This window comes from Crinia signifera, chromosome 3, assembly GCF_055691185.1.
Source record: "Crinia signifera chromosome 3, ASM5569118v1, whole genome shotgun sequence".
In the NCBI taxonomy this organism is placed as follows: Eukaryota; Metazoa; Chordata; class Amphibia; order Anura; family Myobatrachidae; genus Crinia; species Crinia signifera.
Genome location: NC_139219.1, coordinates 223311749 through 223333753, shown reverse-complemented (window position 1 = coordinate 223333753; position 22005 = coordinate 223311749). Strand labels below are relative to the sequence as shown.

The 22005-nt window shown below is 41.7% G+C and overlaps 1 long non-coding RNA gene across 3 annotated transcripts in view; it reads right to left on the bottom strand.

The window, feature by feature from the left end:
* Nucleotides 1–12896: 12896 nt before the first annotated feature.
* Nucleotides 12897–22005, bottom strand: part of LOC146064252 (uncharacterized) — a 35779-nt gene continuing 26670 nt past the window's right edge. For 2 of the 3 annotated variants that reach the window (XR_014471772.1, XR_014471773.1), the window contains exons 2-4: nt 15442–15553; nt 14378–14501; nt 12897–13566 (exon numbers count right to left, since the gene is read on the bottom strand). This is a non-coding gene — a long non-coding RNA (uncharacterized LOC146064252). The remainder of the gene's footprint in view (nt 13567–14377; nt 14502–15441; nt 15554–22005) is intronic. The other variant, XR_014471774.1, reaches the window with a different exon arrangement.

Sequence of the window (22005 nt, the reverse complement as noted above, 5' to 3'; positions counted from 1 at the left end):
AAATTTGATACATGGAAAACTGATGCATGATTAATTTGGATGTAACAGCATATGCAAGAATATAATGCTTTTAAATGTGTTTCTGCACACAAGCATGCACAGTGGAGAGTACAGGTGCCTGTTATTCCCTGTACTCTTCACGGAACATTGTCTAAAGTAGATGTTGACATTTGAAACTGTTGACAGACACTGACAGAGTATTTTCAGACTGTTGACATTTCTGGGATAATTAGAATTAGGGTTAGGGACATAGGCCCTTATTCTGGTTGATGCGGTAATGTCCGTGTGCGTTCGTGCCGCCGATGTTTTGTGTCTGCGCATGTGCAGAGGCGTCTCTGCGCATGTGCGAACGGGACGCACGGCCAAATTCCGCATGAAATGTGTACACTACGAACAGGGGGTGGAGAGGGGCGTGAAGGGCTGTTTGGGCTCATTACCATATGCATACCCCCCGCGTTTCATGGGCGTTCCCATGAAAACGCTGGGCGTACGTATGGTAATGCGGCCGTGATGCACGTGTAGGGGGCGGACATATGACATTGCCAGATGTCAGCTGTCCGCCCAGATCCCTGCTTTTGCACGGAGAAATGCCCGTGTGGTCTGAGGTTGCGGGAGCTGGCAGACCACTCGGTCCTGCATTCGATGTTCTGCGACCATCGAATGATGCGGGAGGTTCCAAGAGATGGAGGAGGTGTATCCGTAAGAAATACACTCGTGCTCCGTGCGGTCAGCGGCTTACCGCATTCGGACGGAGTGAGCGATCCGTACGAAAGGCGGGGTTTAGGACGCACAGTCCTGGCTGCATATTCGGCTCCGGCCGCACCGACCAGAATAAGGCCCATAATAAGAACAAAAACAGCATGTCAACATTTTAACAATATTAACATTACTTCAGTGTCAACATGCTGATACTCATAAGGTCAAAGTCAACCTTAAGACCATGTCGACATTGCTATTGTCTAACATCTGGGGCAGTATTCAATGTGAGTCCCGATTCACCGTTTTTTTCCCGCGAATCAGGCAGTTTTCACTCCCTGCGGTGAATCTTTTTCACTGAAAATCTGATTCACCCTATTCAATGTTCACTGTTCGCCAAAAGCGAACAGTGAATGCCGGCCAGTTCTCCGTTTCATGCTCGCTGCAATTTGCTGGTGTATTTCAATGGGGTTTTCACTGTGATTCGCTGAGAGTGTATTCAATGCTAGGATGGGGAACTGCTTTCTCCATGATTTTCGCCATGATTCACCTTTTGCATTCAACATCTTTTTAAGGTGAACTGGAATGTGATCTTTGAAAATAAAGGTTTTTTTTGTTTTGTTTTGTTTTTTGTGTAAAAAAATCAGTAACATTATTATGTGAAGGGGCTTGCTATTTGGATTCATGTCCTTGCAGAGCATGAATATATATTTAATTTTGAATTATAATTTTTTTACACATTACGCCAGCAGGTGGCGGGGAGCCACTCATTACATATTCACTGCAAACTGGTCCCGCTCATTACATATACATAGAGCGGGACCAGCGCAGCACTCCCTCCACCCCGTCCCCATGCCAGCTCTCCCAGGGTGGGGGGGGGGGGGGGGCAGCTTGTGCTGCCTATGTCCCTGGGAGCCCTCTTTCTCCACAGTGTCAGTGGAAGGCAGGGAGGCTTCCATCTCCCTGCCTTCCGCCGTCCCCCCCGGCATTTGACGGGGGGGGGTTAAAAATCGTCATCAGGGGCAGCGAGCCCCCGCGGGGTTGAATAGGGGGAAAGGGAGGGCTGGCAGCGAATGCTCCAGCCCTCCAGAACCTGGTGATTGTGCAGCGAATCCTACACAGAATTCGCTGCATATCAAGAAACTAATCATTGAATACCTGCCATATACTGAACCCAAGTGTAACCCTTGCTCGATTTCTGCAATCAACATTAGATTGGCGCACACCTCTTCCCAGCCCCCGTTCCTAGGCATGCCACATTGGTGTCAGCTTCTTTTTTTATTTTCTATATGAGAACCTGAGTGCCATCCATGATTACAGAACGCTCAAATGCTCCCCTTTTATTTATATATATATATCTATATATATATACATATATATATATAGATATATATATATATTTACACACACACACACATATATATATATATATATATATATATATATATATATATGTGTGTGTGTGTGTGTTGCTATATATTTATGTTAAGTCATAGCACATGTGGTCCATTTTCACCTCTGCCCACACCGTATGTCAGGGATCAGGCACAGCACTACAATATGCTTTTCAGAAAATGCTTCCTAGGCAGAGAGGAGGTTGCTTGCCAGCTGAACAATTGTAGACCTTGGAAAGTATCCACAACTGTGAAGAAAGGTACCGCCCTTCATACCAGTTTCCCAGGGCATTAGTAATGGGTGACGCTTATCTGTGGCATTACATCCAAGTATATAGAAGAAATCTACATTTTCAATTCCTTATGAGTCAACTAACTGCTGCTAATGATAGACGATTAATTCAGGTTTGTTAGAGAGTTTCATCTACCTACCAAGTATTTCAGTTGGCAGAGCACTGTAGCCTCATTCGACATAATGGCAAGGCTTACACTTCCTGGAAGAACTATACCTTGTCTTATGGGGAAACATGTTATCATTTAATTTACAGATGATAAATCATTTTGTAATATGGTTGCTTTTTTGTCATATCATAGAGAACAATGAGGTATACAAGGTTATGACACCCACCGACCAAAAGCAAAATACTGTATGAAGCTGAGAGAAGACTAAGAAGCACATGTCACCATGGACTAGATCATTTGTAGAAGAAGAAAGTGGCTTCTCTATAGACCATTCTGTAAGTAGCTCACTACTTTTATTCATCCTTATAGACAGAGAATGAAGAAACTCCATATTAGATTGTGTTCTGTTACAGTCCCGGGCTGTCTGTCTGTCTCTCTGTGTATTTGTTAAGTTACATACAATGATAGTTATTCAGAGAATTGTTTTGATAATGCTACACAACTACACACGGGCAAACAGTACATCTCCTCTGAACATTATTGCATTATTTTGTTCTTTTGCATGTTGGTTCTAGCTGGGTAACGAATATGATCGGTATTTACTCTTATGCCATTCCTGCACTTGTGTAATCCTATTCAGCATATGCAAATACAGTAAATCCATTTTGGCAACAAAACGTGTTTTGTCTAATAAAGGTTTTTATTTAACCCAACATGTACTTTAGCGCCTAAGTGCTACACATTAATATAATTATAATTACATGAAAAGAGCATGATATTCCATTGTCTACTTGAGTTTTTAAAAATTATGTCACAAGTTTGGAACTCTGTGTTAATTAATTTCTATGAATGTATAATATGTATGTTACGTTTAAAAATCTTGGGGGACAAATTGTTTATAATTTGAAGTATCTTTTGGGCATGCCTTGTTGCAGTAAATATACTAGTTAGACTTGGCCATCCCACACAGTTCAGGAGGTCCTAATATTTTGTGCTGACCTATTTCTCTGTTCAGAAAATAATTTTTGGTGACTATTATGGGAAAATGGTCCACAAGTGTAAAAGTATTTTAGAACTATACAGTATTTTGGTAAATACTGTAACTGCTGTTGCTAATGTTGATTAATAATAAATAGATTTTAAATGCTCCCATTTACAGGACTCGGTTTCTTCTTTAGATCCATGTAGTTTGTCTAAATGTTGCATTCATTTTAGTACAAGTAACTACTAGCTCTGCATAAGCCTATTGCACTAGTAAAACAATAGATACAGATCATGTGCAAATTCATTCAAACTTAAGGCCCCCATACACTAGCCGATTTTGGTCAGATTTCGGCCAGATCAGTCGGATCTGGCCGAAATCGGACCAAAATCGGCTAGTTTTGATGTCCCCTCAGATCCGATGCGCGGTCCCGTGCGCATCGGATCTGCGTCGGGTGGTCGGACCTGCTGCACGTCCGACCACCCGACTTGGGACCTAGTGGGGCGGCGCGGCGGTGGAGGGAGCAGGGGGGGCTGGGGACGCTGCGGGGGACACAGGCGGCATAGAGCAGGGCAGGGGGAGCCGGGAGCTGTCAGCACTGAATAAAAAAAAAAGCCCATACAATGAATGGGCGGCCTGTGATTGGCTGAGCGCTCTCTCAGCCAGTCAGCAATTGGCTGAGAGAGCGCTCAGCCAATCACAGGCTGCCCATTCATTGTATAGGCTTTTTTTTCTAGCACTGACAGCTCCCGGCTCCCTCTGCCCGGCTCTATGCCGCCTGTGTCCCCCTGCAGTGTCCCCAGCCCCCCCCTGCTCCCACCAGCAGCCCTGCTCTGTAGCCCCCCTGCTCCCCGGGTTTTTTACATGTGATAAATCGAGACGATTTATCACATGTAAAAAATGGCACATCAAGTGCCAATCTAATCAAGCTCCCCCGGGGAGCAGCCGGGGAAGCTCAGGGGGAAGTCGGGGGCGACTTGTCCTAAGGACAAGTCGCCCTAGTGTATGTGGGCCTTTAGTGTATGGGGCTGACTGTAGACTTCCAGAATGTGTTTTCCCATGGTAAACATAAGTGGGTAGGACAAGATTTTCTCCAACAAACAGAAGGAAACAACCATAATGTTCATGTTCATCTGCATCAAATATAATATCTTCTTCTCCATCTCACTCCTTTTTTCATTTCTTATGACTTCAGGAATGAATATTCTGTACTAGAACTCTACCTCCCAGATATTAATTACCCAGGCCACTTAGAAGGCCCAGCTATCTTCTGAGTAGGACAAGAGTCCCACTTTGCAGTGGGTGGCAACACTTTCAGATGCAACACAATGTTTTGCATTTTTTTCCATTGTGGCCATGCCTCCCTGGTTTGGTCACACCCCTTCACTTACCTTGGCCCTGTGGCTGTGTCAAAGGCCCTGAACAGTTGTTGTGGGTATGGGATACTAGAAAAGATACAATTTTTTAATCTTCATACCATGCATTAAATTACACAACACTTATAGTATGAGTCCTTACTGATAGCATTGTGCATTGCAGATGTAATTCCATTTCTGTTTTTCATAAGCACCTCCTATGTTTTTCTCCATGTCACTCAGTCTCTGCAACACTTTATTGTCACACACTTGAATAATATATTAATATTAGTGCATAATATCATATATAACCATACTGTACACATGTAATACAAAGGGTCTATTGTGCATTGTGTAAAAAAAAAATGATACTGTTTGTCATACTTGTAAAAAAAATTCTGGGTTAGATTCAAATGTAATGAGATCTTAGTATCGTTATACAGCACTTCCTACACAATGTGATCCATGAAAACTAAGCATTGAAGAGTAGTGTGACCTCACGTGGAGTTTTTCTTAAAACATAGACCCAACTATGAGAATATCAAGGCCTACACAAACAAATGCATGTATTCACAACAAACAATGGGTTGCATGACTCAAAAAGCACTGCAACATCTCACATATTGCATCCAAAGCTAATGGATATAAATCCCGCTATGTATCTCATCCTGAATTTTCACGTCAGACATTAGAAAAGTTTCCCTCTATAAGTGAACATCTTCAGCTAAGCACACATCTATCCAATCAACAAGCAGTTGTCATTTCCAGCAAATGGTTTGGACCCATCTGGCCTGTAGACATACGTATCATTATCACATTTTTGGGATCATTGATCCTAGAAATGATGCACCAAGGGAAGAGTAAATACACCTCCGGCATTCTGACAACTACCTAGGTGATTAGGTGAGGAGCAGTTTCGTTATATAATATTATTACATAGAAATTAAAGCTCTACCTCCAATAAAAATGTGTGTTTTCTCCAAACATCAAGCTCCAGGAAGGTAATAGTACTTGAAACATATGGAAGCCTCATTAACATAGCTTTTTGCCTATTGTTGTTGGCTTCTCAGGATGGCCTTACCATCACAGACATATTACACCAAAAAAAGTCCTTTATTATTTAAGGAACAAATGTGTTCCTATAATAAAGTATATAAAAAATTCTGTCTTAAGGAAATTTTCTATTACCAGCAGTAATTTACCACTTCTAATAGGTGTGCTGAAGGTTATCCTATTAGACCTGATGCCGTGATTTATCGGGAATATGCTTCAAGTATGCCAGGCACCCGTAGCATAATCCATGATAAGCAGCCTGCGAATCAGCAACAACACCTGGGTCTGGAAACTTATAGTTACTGTATAGCATACTTGACTACTTTTGAAAAAGCATTTCATGGAGATTGTGCAAGCAGGATCTATGAGCGCAGCGTTAAAGTAGACGTGTAGTGCTCCGCCTGAGCATTGATGTTCTGTAAGATCTACTTGTTGACAAAAACGCATTGTTTGCATATTGTGTATTACTCACATGTGGTTCCATATAAGTAGCCACAAAAAGCCATATTTGAAAATGCATTTAGCCATAGTGATCACTGTGTCTTATATATCCAATGCAGAACAATTACACTGATGATCGCATTTGAATGTATATAGCTGATTTATTTTCAAGTATATAGCAGCTACATAATGTGGGTAAGGTGCAATCAGGGAGATAATGATTGCTAGACTATTCAGGGAGTCAGGGAGATTGGACTGTTTCAGGGAATCTCCCTGATATACTGTATATATAGGGAGAGATGGCAACTATTGGGGCCTACACACGGGGCGGCTTCAGTGCATTTTCTAAGCGATCTCCCACCTGTCGCTATCAGCCAGCGATTAAGATCCAGCATGCTGGATAAATCGAGTTAATTGCCGGAGGGCCAGTGTTCTCACCGGAGATCATTGGCCCTGACTGATCGCTCAGCACACAGCACTGACACATCGCTGTGCAGCATTGTGTGCTGAGGGATCTTCCTGAGTGATCAACATCCCTCATTTGTAGTAGGCCCCTTATGAGTTAAAGTATACAGTGAATAACTTTCTGGTTCAGTCATGAGATTGCAAAAACTTTCAATAAATCATGGCCACACACACACACACACACACACACACACACTTGGAAAATATTTTTAGTTCAATATCTATTGAAGTGTTAAGGCAAAGACAATCACTTGTTTTTTTGATCACTTATGTATGTGTCCACTAGGTTTTACAATCAATGACTAAAATGTCTCAGTAATTAAACTTTCCTATACAAAGTGTGAGAAGTGTGTGCAAAGAGAATATTATGGATTCATTCAACATTGGAATTCCACATATTTATTAAGCCTTGTGAAGAGATAAGGTGGCCAGTGATCATGCACCAAGCAAACTCTCAACTGTCATTTTTCTAATCCGGTCTATACCTTGAACTACACATTCCAGCATTGCCTGCTACAGTTTTACTCTTTGGCCATGCTAAAACTGATGCAGGGCATGCTGGGATGAGTCAACAGATGGAGTGTCAAGGTTAGCCATCACTGAGTCAGGAGCTGACTGGCTTCTGCATATCACCGGCCACTTTATCACTTCACCAGGCTTAATTAATCTGCCCCAGAATATTATAAGTTAAAGTAATGTCTACCCCCGGAGAGGAATATTGAATAAAATTGTGCAATGTGCTAATTCCGCAGAATCCATCAATTTTTAGCTTCAACTGTAGATATATTTTGATTGGTTAATTTGGTTACATGGATTACAGCACATTATAAAATGTATAATTCTTTAACAAGAACATTTGTTTTGTGCTAAAACTGTAATTGTTTTAAGGGGTCACCCATTTGTATGAAATCATTTTTCATCATGATCGATGAAATATGGCATACAGTATTACTTTCCTGACCCAACTACAATTTCCCAGTCATTGAATAGAGAAGTTATCACAAACTCATTATTTATAGTAGTGGACATGTAAGCATGAAGACGTAACTGATACGTTGTGTAAAGTCCCAATACGTTTTTTTAAACAATTTCTACTAGTTGTCCAGAATCATTAGACAGTGAACTACCTGATCTCCAGAGCTGGAAATTCTCCTAATAAGAAAACCCAAATAAATGAAACAACATTGGAGATAATATGGCAGCCAGCTTAATTACATTTTCAGCCTTAAACTTAATCGGACATCCCAGTAGCCAAAAATGCCACGAATACTGTGCAAACTATCTAATATACCAAAGGTCACATTTGTTGTGCACATTTAACTCCAGTCCTCATGTGGTAACAGCCATAACAAATCCATGACTGTCTTAGAGGCAAGGTTAAATAAAACTACACTGGCCATGGATTTTCTAGGGATTGCAAAAATTATGCTCCGTAACCCCTCTAAACCATATATACTGTAAACTGTGACAAAAAATAACTTCAAGAACTTCAAAATAAACATCTATACAATATATATATATATATATATATATATATATATATATATATATATATATATATATATATACATAAACAAGATGGAAACAGGAAATTAACGCTTCAGAAGTAAATCCGCGCAATAGATTTGTAAAACAAGAAAGGAAGGATTTTTTTTAATCATTTTTCATATATAGTTATTTATTATTGTTCTGATAGACAAAATAGCAAAAATAGTAATTGGAAGGTATGTACCAATAAACAAGATAAAAGTTTCAAATACTATATAATTCCCAACAGACCCGGTCTGGTCTTTGAAACATCTTTGATGCGTGGTTTTGCAGATAATTAAATCACACTGTGGGTAAAATGTAGTAGTAGAGAATCAGAAAGTGAGAGATTTGGTAAGAAATCTCCCGTTTTTTAAAGCGGCAATCATTTACACTGCAAAGCCAGTTTGATTTTGATGTTTAAGGGTGGGATGTACTAAAGGGAAAATGCGGTAAAACTGGGGTTTTACCACATTTTCCTATTTACCATCACCCGCCCGCCCCGTTTTCGCTTGGCCCCCCCCTCCCGTCCTCCTGATCTCCTCCTCCCCCAGCAGGTGTCACAGCCGGGAGGACATCCGGCTGCAGGGGGGAGGAGGAGACGCAGGGGGACACTGGCAGCCGCCGGGATGTGACGGAGACCCCCGCAGACCACATCAAAGGTATCACGGGGGTCTCCGTCACCGCAACCTGATGCTAGCCGCATATGTTAGTACATATGCGGCTGCATCGCGGCGGCTGCCAGGCGAAGGGCGGCGATGTATATTAATACATCCCGCCATAAATGATTGCCACTTTAAAAAAACTGGAGATTTTTTACCAAATCTCTCACTTTCTGATTATCTCATCCTATTACATTTCACCCTGTATTTAATAATGTTAAAATATATTGGTATGAAACTATGTGGTTTTCATGTGGTAAGGTCTTAAGCAAATCTTCCCATGCATAAAATCATCAAAAAACATACACAACCTCACTTTATTAAATGAACCCCTCAGTTTCAAAATAATGGGGTCTATGTACTAAGTCTTGGAAAGTGATATAGTGGGTGGAGGTAAAGTACCGGCCAAATAGCCCCTAACTGCAATTTTTCAAACACCTGTGATGTGCCAGTTAGGTGGTGATTGGCTGGTACTTTATCTCCATCCACTTTATCTCATTCAAGGCATAGTACATAGACGCCAATGGACCTTATTAATAGATGGACGCTAATTCCTTTGTAACTGTAATTCAGTACACAGAGATTGTGTAAAAAAAATGCATATGCTGCAACTGCTAGTGTTTCTGTTAGGATGCCCACTGGTGATGTCTGAGATCTGCAGCTTGTGAACGAAGATGTACAAATTGGTTGGCAATCAACCTTCCCAGTAATGCTATAGTTGTGCAGCATGAGCTGACGGAAGATGCCAGACTAATTATAACTGTGTGTAGGACCGCAGTCAAAAGCTCTGAACCCTCTTTACCATCAATAACTTTGCAAATACATCATCGCTGCGACCTCCATCACAAGATCATTGTGGTACATATGGAGAAAGACTTATAAGCATGCACAGTAGCAAAAATCACTCCACTGCTTACATTAATGTTGCGTCTATCTTAAGCCCAGATTCAGACTAAAAACATTGGCTAGAAGGGGCAAATGCAGGATTTTCAGAAGAGGGTTTCCAGAGGGGCGGAGCAAAGCACGGGGATGGACACTTGGGTGACCCAGTATCAGTATATGCAGGGTCAGTTAAAGTATTATAGATAGATCAAATGTACATAAATAATAATATATATATATATATATATATATTTATATATATATATATATATATATATACACACACACAAACACACATATATATATATATATATGTATTTATATATCGACGGTATCTCCGGGGTGTCTTTGCCCTGGTGCCCTCCAATGTAGCGTTGCAGCCACTGCATATAACTGGCGGTTCTGGCAGCACACAGAGAAGGTCACAAGTTTTTTCACAAAGTCAAACTTTAATCTACGTTTCAGGGATCAAGACCCCTTCATCAGGATAAGGATCTTGATGAAGGGGTCTTTAACCTCGAAACGTAGATTAAAGTTTCACTTTGCGAAAAAACTTGTGAACATCTCTGAGTGCTGCCAGAACCGCCAGTTATAAATATATATATATATATAGTCTCGTAGGAAGGAACAGACAATAAAGTTATTGCACTTAAACCTTGACAAAGGGGTGAATGATACCCCGAAACGTTGGTTTGCTTTAATACACGCTGTTGAAAACCCTTGGAGTGCCGCTGTCTGTTCCTTCCTGCGAGACTACCTGTTTGTTCCAGAAGGCACCCAGGTACTGAATCCCAGCTGAGGGAGTGCCAGGCCGTCTACCTCTCTCTCTCTCTCTATATATATATATATATATATATATATATATATATATATATATATATATACATATATATACATACATACAGGGGCGTCAACAGCAGTGTAGACCCCTGGGCATAGCAATGTATTGGGGCCCCTACTGATCCTCCAGTGGTAGGAGTGGGGGAAGCTTTGATGTCCCATGGGTGGTAGGGGGTATTATATCAACCACTCCGCATGTAGGGCCTGGATCAGTAATTTACACTAATTACCCCTTTACTGCACAGATGGTGGGAGAAGGGGGCATTGGGCTGAATGAAGGGGCCCTGATACATAACTTCCAGGGTGGTAGAGGATGTTAAATATGCAGAGGAGGGGTGTATAGTGGAGTGGGCTTATTATTCATAATTATCTTGTGGGAGGACAGCTTGCTTGACTGCAGATATCTCCAGTTCCCGTAAATGGATTTCTTAGATTGGGGACTAGGGGATCAGAATTCAGGAGGCAGAGCAATCTGCCAACGAGTGTATAAAACTACATACCAGGTGTGTGGAGCTGGAGCAGTAACCAGCTGCTGGAAGGCTGATATCTTTGGTTCTGGGAACAGTTGAGACAAGCTGCTAGTGTCTGTCAAAGGGGACAGTCCCAGCTTTTGGAATAAACCCACCAAAAAGCTCTAAGTCAGACAGAACCTGAAATATCTGACTTGGAAGAGCAATTAACAGGCTTGGATGGGGACCACTGCTTTAAAGTCAGATATCTCCGGTTCCCAAGGGCCGATTTTTAAAATGGCCCTTAGACTCTTGGGGGGGGGGGTGGTTCTGGGTACTCAGAACCCCCCCCCCCCCCCTGCATGAGCCACTGCCTAGCTTATGTGTTTCAGAACATAAATAGGAATAAAATCATTATGGTCTCACCACTACAATCCATTGTAAATGCTGCTGCTAGGCTGATCTTCCTTGCAAGACGCTCATCATCTGCTGATCCGCTCTGCCAGTCCCTCCATTGGTTACCTGTATCTTACCGTATTCAATACAAAACACTTCTACTAACTTATAAAGCTATTAACCATACTGCACCAGCATATATCTCTCTACTTATCACAAAATATCTCCCATCTCGACCACTCCGCTCTGCACAAGATCTGCGTCTCTCTTCTGCACGGATCACCAGCCCCCATTCACTATTACAGGACTTTCATCGGGCTGCTCCCATCCTATGGAATGCCCTTCCACGCACAATAAGACTCTCCAATAGCCTCCAAACATTCAAGCGTTCCCTGAAAACTCACCTCTTCAGGCAAGCCTATAATGTTTAAGTTCTACATGCATAACCCTCTGAGGCACTTATGTATTATATAGCTACCCTTCTGGACTTGTAACTTGGTGGGACTGCTATGGTATTACTGGTGCCTGTCCTTGTGTTTCCCCCTATATCCCTATAGATTGTAGGCTTGCAGCAGGGCCCTCAAACCTCCAAGTCTGTCTGTTGTTACCCAGTTTGTTTTATCACTGTCTACTATTGTAAAGCGCAACGGAATCTGCTGCGCTATATAAGAACCTGTAAATAAATAAATAAATAAATTATGGTCAAATAGACTTGGCTCTACCATATGATAACTGGCAATAGATGCAGATGGGGTGTTATACAGAAGATCTACAGCAATTAGATAGATCGTTATTAGATCAACCCCATGTTGTTGACATGCATTAGGTTGACAAGGAAAAGGTAGTCATTGGACAGGTACAAAAGGTTGACATGGAAATGTTCGACAAAAAAAGAACAATACAAGATTTTGTTTAATTTTCTATGTTTTATATGTGACCACAATTATAACCATAGACCCTCACAGGCTTACTTAGCTTGCCATGCTTCTGTAAGGTGGATTGACCCGCTACTATTGCATTCGGCACTGGTTACTATTCCCAACCATGGTCCATGTAGATGATAAATATGTGAAAACCCCCAAAAAATATTACGATATGTTTGTTGACCATTGTCATGTCAACCTTTTGTACCTAGACAATTGTGAAATGAGAGTACAATGAAATGAGTGCTTTATGGTTAACCACATGACAAAAACACCCAATATGTTAATATGGAAATCGGATATCAGCACAATATACTGTAGATGATCACGTATGGTGATTGTCTCCTCAAATCACAACCATATATGGTATACTAGGTCTGTTGATGAGATTTTCCATTGCATAAGCAGGGAAAAATAGAGGTAAAATAGTGCAGATCACTAAGAACGGGTTTTAATATAAAAATGCACTTACAATAAAGTGACATGGTATAAAAGCACAAGACATAAACCCAGGCAAACAGCAAGGCAGGCAGGCAAGTTATTCAGTGGGCATCCAACTACAGTCCCTCAATCTGGATCAGAGGTCACAGTCAGGAATCCCACAGCCAGCAAAGCGTCCACATGTCAGGGTGAATGTCCAGAAACAGTAACACTCTTAACGTGTTTCTTCTTCAGAAGCGTGTCCATAATGCATTAAAAATCCAATATATAAACCTATTCTAATATGGTGTCACATGTGTACTGCCGTCGCTGCTAATCGGCGTCCAGTTTCTGATCCATCCATCTCAAGACCGGAAACAAGATGGCCATGCGTTTCAAAGGACAGGAAGTGGTCATTGTTTGCAATCCATTTAGCAGAAATGCAAGCGGACAGCCAGTATTTCATCAAAGGATCTATTTATAAACCTCCCAAAAGGATCTACTAACTGCAATCTACTTATAAAAACTACAATCTAAATATGAAAAATGCTACATAAAATTGGAGTACATACTAATCAAAACAAAACCCCTTAATTTTATCCAGTTTAGAGCCATATGATTCGGACACCACTTACAAAGATCAAGTAAATTCATTAACTGGATAAATTGAAGTCCATAACTGTAAAAAAAAAAAAAATTGTGGTCAATATACAAAATAAATGAAAAACCAACAGTATAATGAAGGGCCACAGCCAATAACAAATATAAATAGCGGGAAGAGGAGAACTTAGGTTAAAAATGGTTTTATTTCAAATACACCATTTAGGCCTCTGGGAACAAGAGTGCAACTTTCTGAATGATTTCTTAAGCGCTCGCATATCTGAGACACCTCTGTGGTGTCTCAGATCTCTGAGTGCCCTGTGTTCAGTAAGTGGGTGGGTAGTTGCCCGCCCCCACCACCCACATCACTGGGCCATTACCATGGGATCACCCAGCGTTTCATGGGAACGCCCATGAAACACTGGGAGCATTCCCAAGGGCTGTGCCCCCCGCTGCCACCCCCCACCCGCAATGCTAGGTGTGAGCAGGACGGCAAACATGCAGTTCATCGTGCCCACTTGCACCAAGTGTTTGCACATGCGCATAACTGCACATGCGCTAAAAATTGGTCTCCCGTGCGAACACACGGGGGACTGATTAAATCAGAATAACCCCCTATGTCACAGGTTCCCCACTTTGGCAAAACCTGTTCTATAACCAAGAAATTGGTAATAAAACACTCTTTGGCCTCATGTTCTACTCTAAAGTGTTTGAATATTGTAAATGTGTTCCACAGTGAAAACTTTCAACTTTCTCGATGTCTTTCCAACATAGAGAAGTCTGCATGCAACAGCATTGCAACTCATAGACAACACTTTTTGAGTGGCAGGTTATAAATTGCTTTATATGAAAGCTTTTATTGTGCACTGTAAATTCAGTGAATTCTTCACCTTAACTTCTTCGTCTTGCACATTGCATGAACCACAGCGGTGGAACCCTTTTGCCCTGACACTCTGATGGGTCTTTACCTCTGTTGTCCTTCGCACCAAGTGATCCCTGAGTGAAGGCGCTTTTCTGTAAATAAATTGAGGTTTGGTAGGTAAATCTAAAATTGGCATTCAAATGCAAATGCCAATTTCGGCAAAGAACATTCTCCACATCTTTATGTATAGCACTGTATCTGCTTATGAAAGCCCACTTAAATATATCCTAATGTTGGAATGCCTTTTCTGTTTTGGGCATTAAGAGTGTGGTACGTTCCACTTCATTGAATGTAAGGAGATCCTTCAAGTTTCCCTTTACCTTCAGTCTCTGTGTTAATTCATCCAACTTGGCAATACATATTTTCTCTTTCGAGCAGTTTTATTTAATGCATGAAAACTGCCCAAAGGGGAACCTTTTGTACCTGTCAATCTTAAACACTGTGCACCTTTACCTGTCAACCTTTTGACCGTGATGAAAGATGCTGTCAAACTATTTATTTTCTATCTAGACAGTGTACTGTAGATATATCATTTGGATACCATGAAGACAAACGGCATCAACATAGGAAACTACTACTACTATTATTATTATTATTATTATTATTATTATTATTATTATGTCCTGCATTTATTATTACTGAAATACATTTTTGAAGTCATAAAAATGCTGTTACTAAGTTACTAATCTGGTGGAGGATTGTCCATTTAGACAGCGGAAATGAAAATAATTATTCTTTGTTGCATATAAAACATATGTCAAACCACTTTATGTAGGTAGATAGTGTACACACACTATTATTATTTTTTTTCTTATTGATATCTTCAGTATTTTTTCCTTTTATTTGTTGACATCATCAACCTTTGTGACTGTCTATGACTGAGATGAAATGATCTGTTATCAGCTGAGAACAATACACCCAATCAGTACACATATTTCCATAGCAACATTCCAAGCTTATCACTTAGAAAGGGCTTATATTTATGTCCCTAGGTAAAAGTAACATTTTATTTTAAAAGACAAAGAATATCACCTTGCAGTTATTTGTTAAATTCAATGATCCCAGATTCAGTCTGACAGGATATAAATTCAGTGTTAAATCAACCTTCATTCCAAGGCATCAAATACTCAGGTCTCTGGTCAATCTACAGTACATAAAGCATATTGAACAACTGAGACACTTTCAGCTGATACTTCTGGAGTTTGTAGATTAAAGTAAAAGATCATGCTGGCAAAGATGGCACTTAGATTACCAGCAAATTGAATCAATTGTTAAAAGAATGGAATAGAAATTGTAATAAAGGCTTTTAGTTGTTCTTTACCCCACAGCAAACGCAACCATTGCCTGAGTGGTTTCTCAGAATACCAGAGTACAGGGAATCCATATACACTGAAGGAGTGGCATAATATCACTTGATCAGTGTCTTGTCGCTGTATCATCCCCGCACTGTGGGGCAGATTTATTAAGCCTGGTGAAGTGACAAAGTGGCTGATACTTTATCACTGGCCAATCAGCTTCTAACTATCAATTTATAGGCAGTGATAGTTTAAGAGCTGATTGGCTGGTACATTATCACTGGCCACTTTATCACTTCAGACGGCTTAATAAATCTGCCCCTGAAAACCAACTTCTGACATGAAGGGGCAGGCATCTGGCAGCTTCTCATCTGTGTGGTCTGGGTATGTAGCACAGGGCTATAATGTCATATTCCTGTCGTGATGCAGTCATGCCAACACTCTACATAAAGTAATCTGTATGGGAATGAGGAGATTGCAGGCTACCAGAGGAGAGGGTAGAGGAATAGTCAGGACAGCACAGATGGAAATGGGATGGATACCAGTGGACAGGATTAGCTTCTGTTTGTCTACATATTTTATGATCAGAAGCAACAAGCACTGATTTTGCCTGTCATATTGGCAAAACATAATTTGAGTTGGTCCTGGACCACCAATTTGAGACATTCCTGAAAATACCCTGAGGAACACTAATGTGTCAGGGCATCCAGAATAGGGAACACTGATCTAGACAGTAGAAGATAAGCTAAGTCATGTTTTTGAATTGAGACATTAAAAATGTAACTTAAAAGTACAAGATGGCAGAATAGGAAGATGTCTGGGAAATGTTGGTTGTTTATGTGCTCATCATTTTAGCTTTGTATTGTAAAAGGCAAGAGGTTAATGTTGTGTTTACTTGATTGTCAGCTCATAGTTAACAAAATACTGTATACTGTTAAATCATTCACATTGAAAGAGTGAAATAATATAATGTGTTCATGGGCCTTAGAAGGCTTTAGGTTGAGGGAGGCAAGATATAATTGCAGTATGACACCCTTTATATTGCTAAATTTCCCCCCACTAAGTTATGCCTCATAACAATAGTGGCTGGCGTCCTTAGGCAGCCGCCTAATGGTAGAGCCGGCCCTGGGTGAGACTGTCAGCTAGTATCATTAGTAAGCATAAGGGGCTGTACATTACAGGAATAGGCTGCTGTTGCATGGCCCATGCACTGCTGCTGTGGAAGACATGTACTGTACCGTAATTTACCTGACTTTCCACCACCCAACATATTATCATCTCTGTCATCTTTGGGGGAAAGGTAAACTGCATCCTGCCTTGCACCAACACCCCCTACATTACAGGAATAGGCTGCTGTTGCATGGCCCATGCACTGCTGCTGTGGAAGACATGTACTGTACCGTAATTTACCTGACTTTCCACCACCCAACATATTATCATCTCTGTCATCTTTGGGGGAAAGGTAAACTGCATCCTGCCTTGCACCAACACCCCCTACATTTCAACTACTCTCAATGTACTGCATTATTGGTAAATTTGTTATTCCGTTATCAAAGTAGGAGTAACGGAGTAAAATCCGAAACGTCAGTGACCCAGTAAAACGTCAGTAAAAGGGGCAGACTAGATGGGCCAAATGGTTCTTATCTGACGTCAAATTCAATGTTTGTATGACCCTGTGTCTGGACGTGATTTATTGAAAGTCCATTGGAGTGCCACTATTGCCTGCTGTATTGTTCCTTCTGAGTACTGCACCCGGGCAGTATACACCCACTGCACTGTACTTGTATATATATATATATATTATTTGCAAGAGGGGGTATGTAGGTGCGCTAGCTTGACTGCCTGGGTTTAAACAAAGTCCATTATTGGATACTCATGCAGTTCATCAGACACTGTTGTCCTTCAATTTTCCTTTTAGCACTAGGTCACTGATTTTGCTGGCCGCTGCTTCCCACCTGGATGGGTCCTGGGATCCAATCAGAACCAATAGTATCTGGAGAAAAGGGGGGTGGAAGGAAGCGCTCGATAGTGCAATATTATTTTGATAAAAAGGTTTTATTTTAAACACATAAAATCAGACCATCGGTACACTGCTCGTACCATTAAATTCCTCAGTGTGGGCTATTAGTACCACATGGTGTAATTGATAATATAAACCCGGTCACCCGGTCACCGTCTGTTCTTGTAGCTGCCTCCTGGCAGGGACCGCTCCGTCACCTTTAGCGCTTACAGCACCTTCCGGCAAGGACTCAGCGTGTGCCCCTCAGCTTCCCGGCAGCAAGACTTCAGACACGGTGGGTTGGTTTGCGTCAGGTAGGACACTCCCAGACGCGTTTCGCCTGTAGCTTCGTTCCCACTGACGAAGCTACAGGCGAAACGCGTCTGGGAGTGTCCTACCTGACGCAAACCAACCCACCGTGTCTGAAGTCTTGCTGCCGGGAAGCTGAGGGGCACACGCTGAGTCCTTGCCGGAAGGTGCTGTAAGCGCTAAAGGTGACGGAGCGGTCCCTGCCAGGAGGCAGCTACAAGAACAGACGGTGACCGGGTGACCGGGTTTATATTATCAATTACACCATGTGGTACTAATAGCCCACACTGAGGAATTTAATGGTACGAGCAGTGTACCGATGGTCTGATTTTATGTGTTTAAAATAAAACCTTTTTATCAAAATAATATTGCACTATCGAGCGCTTCCTTCCACCCCCCTTTTCTCCAGATATATATATATATATATATATATATACATGTACATGACTACGGGAGTGTAACCGCTCCAACATATCTATGTGGATACGCAGACTTTAATGCTGTGATAGTGGGTGGTTGAACTGCCCACTCTGGTACGTTACCTCATATATGTTTTATATTTGGATACCTTTTTATTAAAAAAAACTTTTGGTACTAGTGTACTTTCACGGCGCCACGCTGTGGGCTCGGTGGGCTCGGTGGGCTTGATGGCTCGCTACGCTCGCCATGCTATCTAAAATCAACTCCATGCCAACATGGATAGTGGGTGTACAAACTATACACATTGGCATGGAGTTTTCAGCCCCGCAGCTGGACACAGACGCACTGCTTTTTACTATTTCATACTGCACTATGGAGCGCTCTAATTTATCCTTCTAGACACATTCACCTGTGGAATCCAGGTGCTGAGAGCCGCCGGGTGGATTTGACCCAAAGTGCACTGAAAATTATTGGACAAGATAATTGATCTCTGCTATTTTGATCTCAAGGTTTTTGCGCACTTATTTTCCTGTTGTATATATATATATATATATATATATATATATATATGTGTGTATAAAGGAGAAGGAAAATCCGTCACTCAGGTCTTATAGTAGCAGTGAATAAACCTCGCTCTGGTGCCTTCAACAGACGATAACCTAACCACAGGTGTATAAACAAACAGAAGTGGCACTCAGAGGCTGGAAAAAGGTGGATGGTGGGACTTACTGTAATTTAATCCATCATTGTTTTGAGGAAAGGCCACCCCCATCTTCAGGATGACGGGGCAGCCTTGCCCCAAAACGTTGATGGATTAAATTAAGTCCCACCATCCACCTTTTTCCAGCCACTGAGTGTCACTTCTGTTTGTTCATATATATATATGTGTGTGTGTGTTTGTGTGTATAATAAATATATATATATATATATATATACTGTATATATATATATATATATATATACTGTATATATATATTGGAGAAAAATGTACAGAAAGTACAATTCTGCTCTTAATATAACTTGTCTTGATATCAAATTTCAACAATTTAAAGTAGTTCTTCAAATCAGTAAAGCTGCTGTAAAGTTCAGGGAGAGTGAAGTTACCCAAAGTATAATAGCAAATAACCTGGGACTGTAAAGGGCCAATGAGGTGGAATTTATAGAATCTTAGTTTCTCCAGAGAGATAAAGTAAAATCCCCAAAAGCGGGGACTGTGGCTGGAAGCACACAGGCTACACTTTTTTTAGTTATACTCAAATTAAATATTTACATTTAATAGAATTGCTTTTTGAGGTTTTTCAAAGTATAGGATAACTCCATACTAATGTATAAACATGAATATACTCAGGCTGCATTGTTCCTAATTAATGCAAATGTTACAGTATGATTTCTAGATTTTACAGTTCAGATCAGGCATGCCCAAAGTCAGGCCCGGGGGCCAATTGCGGCCTGTGCTGTCATTTCAAGTGGCCCGCAGCCTTCAGCTGGACGCGGGCAGAGCATCAGATGTGGGAAGCACAGGACACTAAAGGTGGGGCCCCGGTGAACGCACCTTTACCTTGCTGTCTGCTGCAGTGAGGAGGTGCCGGCCGCCACAGTCAGATGTGTTTGGCGTCCTACCCCTGCTGCTGCAATCGTATATCACCCTACTCCACAATCACAGTGACAGCAGTGTTTGGGGAGGGGGGCAGCAAGGGGGAAGCTTGCTCCCATAACATGCAGAGCGGAGGAGGGCAGCAGCAGGAGCCCAAGCATCTCCTGTCCTTTCAGTGCCTGCTTTGCCTCTCCTTCCTCTGGCTCACACAAGGGGCTGGGAAACATACAGAGAAGGGAGGGGCAGAGTGGGGGACACACAGTGAAGGAGGGTCAGGCTGGGGGACATACAGTGAATGGGGGCAGAGTGGGGTACATAGTGAATGGGGGTCATACAGTGAATGGGAGTCATACAGTGAAGGAGGGTCAGGCTTGGGGACATACAATGAATGGAGGCACTGATGGACATTAAGAGAAGGGGGGCAGGCTGTGGGACAGAGTGAATGGGTGCAGAGTGGGGAACATACAGTGAATGGGGGACATACAGTGAAGGAGGGGCAGGCTGGGGGACATACAGTGAATGGGGGCAGGCCGGGGGAAATACAGTGAAGGGGCAAGCTGGGGGACATAGAGTGAAGGGGCAGGTTGGGGGACATAGAGTGAATGGGGGCAGAGTGGGGGACCATTCTGATGTGATTAATGATTCAAAGAATGTCAGGCTGAATGATCGGCCCCCACATTTTCACCTCACCAAATCTGGCCCTCGTCACAAAAAGTTTGGACATCCCTGGTTTAGATAGAACAGCAATGACCTGCTCCACTCATGTCAGCTGATACATCCTTCTTAATACAGGCATTGGCAGGTTACACAGCTCATGCGTCAAAACCTGGCTAGAAGTGGTCATCGCTGACATCAGAGGCCCTCCCACAAAATTCTTGGGCACGCCTGCATTTTACAAACACACCCACAAAATGCCATGTTTCTGGCCATAAATGCTGGCTTCCTGTCAGTGAAACTGTGACTATTCTGCAACTTTTATGTGTATGGATATATATATATATACAGTATATATATATATATATATATATATATACTAATTGCGGCATGCATGCACAATGCAATCATGGGAATTCTCTGATTCGCAATCCATTCTGAATTAGGCCCATAGTCTAGTGCAGTATAATGTAGCATATCATTCACACACAAACACACAGTCTGAAACATTAGGGCCCATTTACTATAGGGTTGCATATATAATGCGATCTGGGCAAGATCTACCACCTAGGATCGCATTGCAATATGTGATCTTATCGGTGGGATGTATCTTCCTGCAGACACGGGAACAAGGGCCTGTCTCTGCGATCTGCTTTGCTGGCTGCCAGGGGGTCTGCGCATGTGCGGCCAGCGCTGCCAGGAGGAAGAGACAGTAGACTTACCATGAATTGGGAGATTGTGAACTTAGAATGTGTAGTACTGGTTCTATTATGTTTGTGTATTTATTTATTATCATATGTTTAACCTTCTGATCACTTATCTTATTTAAATGTGTGAAACAGCCTATACTATAGACAATCTGTAATTGTTAAATATTAATAATATATTCCATACAGTATCCAGTGTATAAAAAGACCAATTTTTAAGGCTATCACTGCTCCCCCAGACTCTCGTCCTTACTCCAATGTGCTGCAGAGTGGGAGATTTTGGTTTACATTTGGAAACCCCCCTCTAAAATTCCTACATTTGCCACTGAGGACCCCTCACAGTCTATGTTTCCCAGGTCACCAAGCAGGAGCACTGTGGATCATCAACTGTCAATTTTTTTAAATGCACAGGTGACCTGGAAAATATATACTGAGTAGGATCCTGAGGACCGAGTTTGAGAACCTGTGAAATAGATCAATGTTATTATTATAGAGCAGTTTTATTTTGAGAATGACAGTACCCATTGCATATTTTACAACACTTCATGGATGTCACTTGTAGTTGAATATCGATCTCATAATGACAGATTAATTTTATTGCTGTCCAGATAGGTGTGG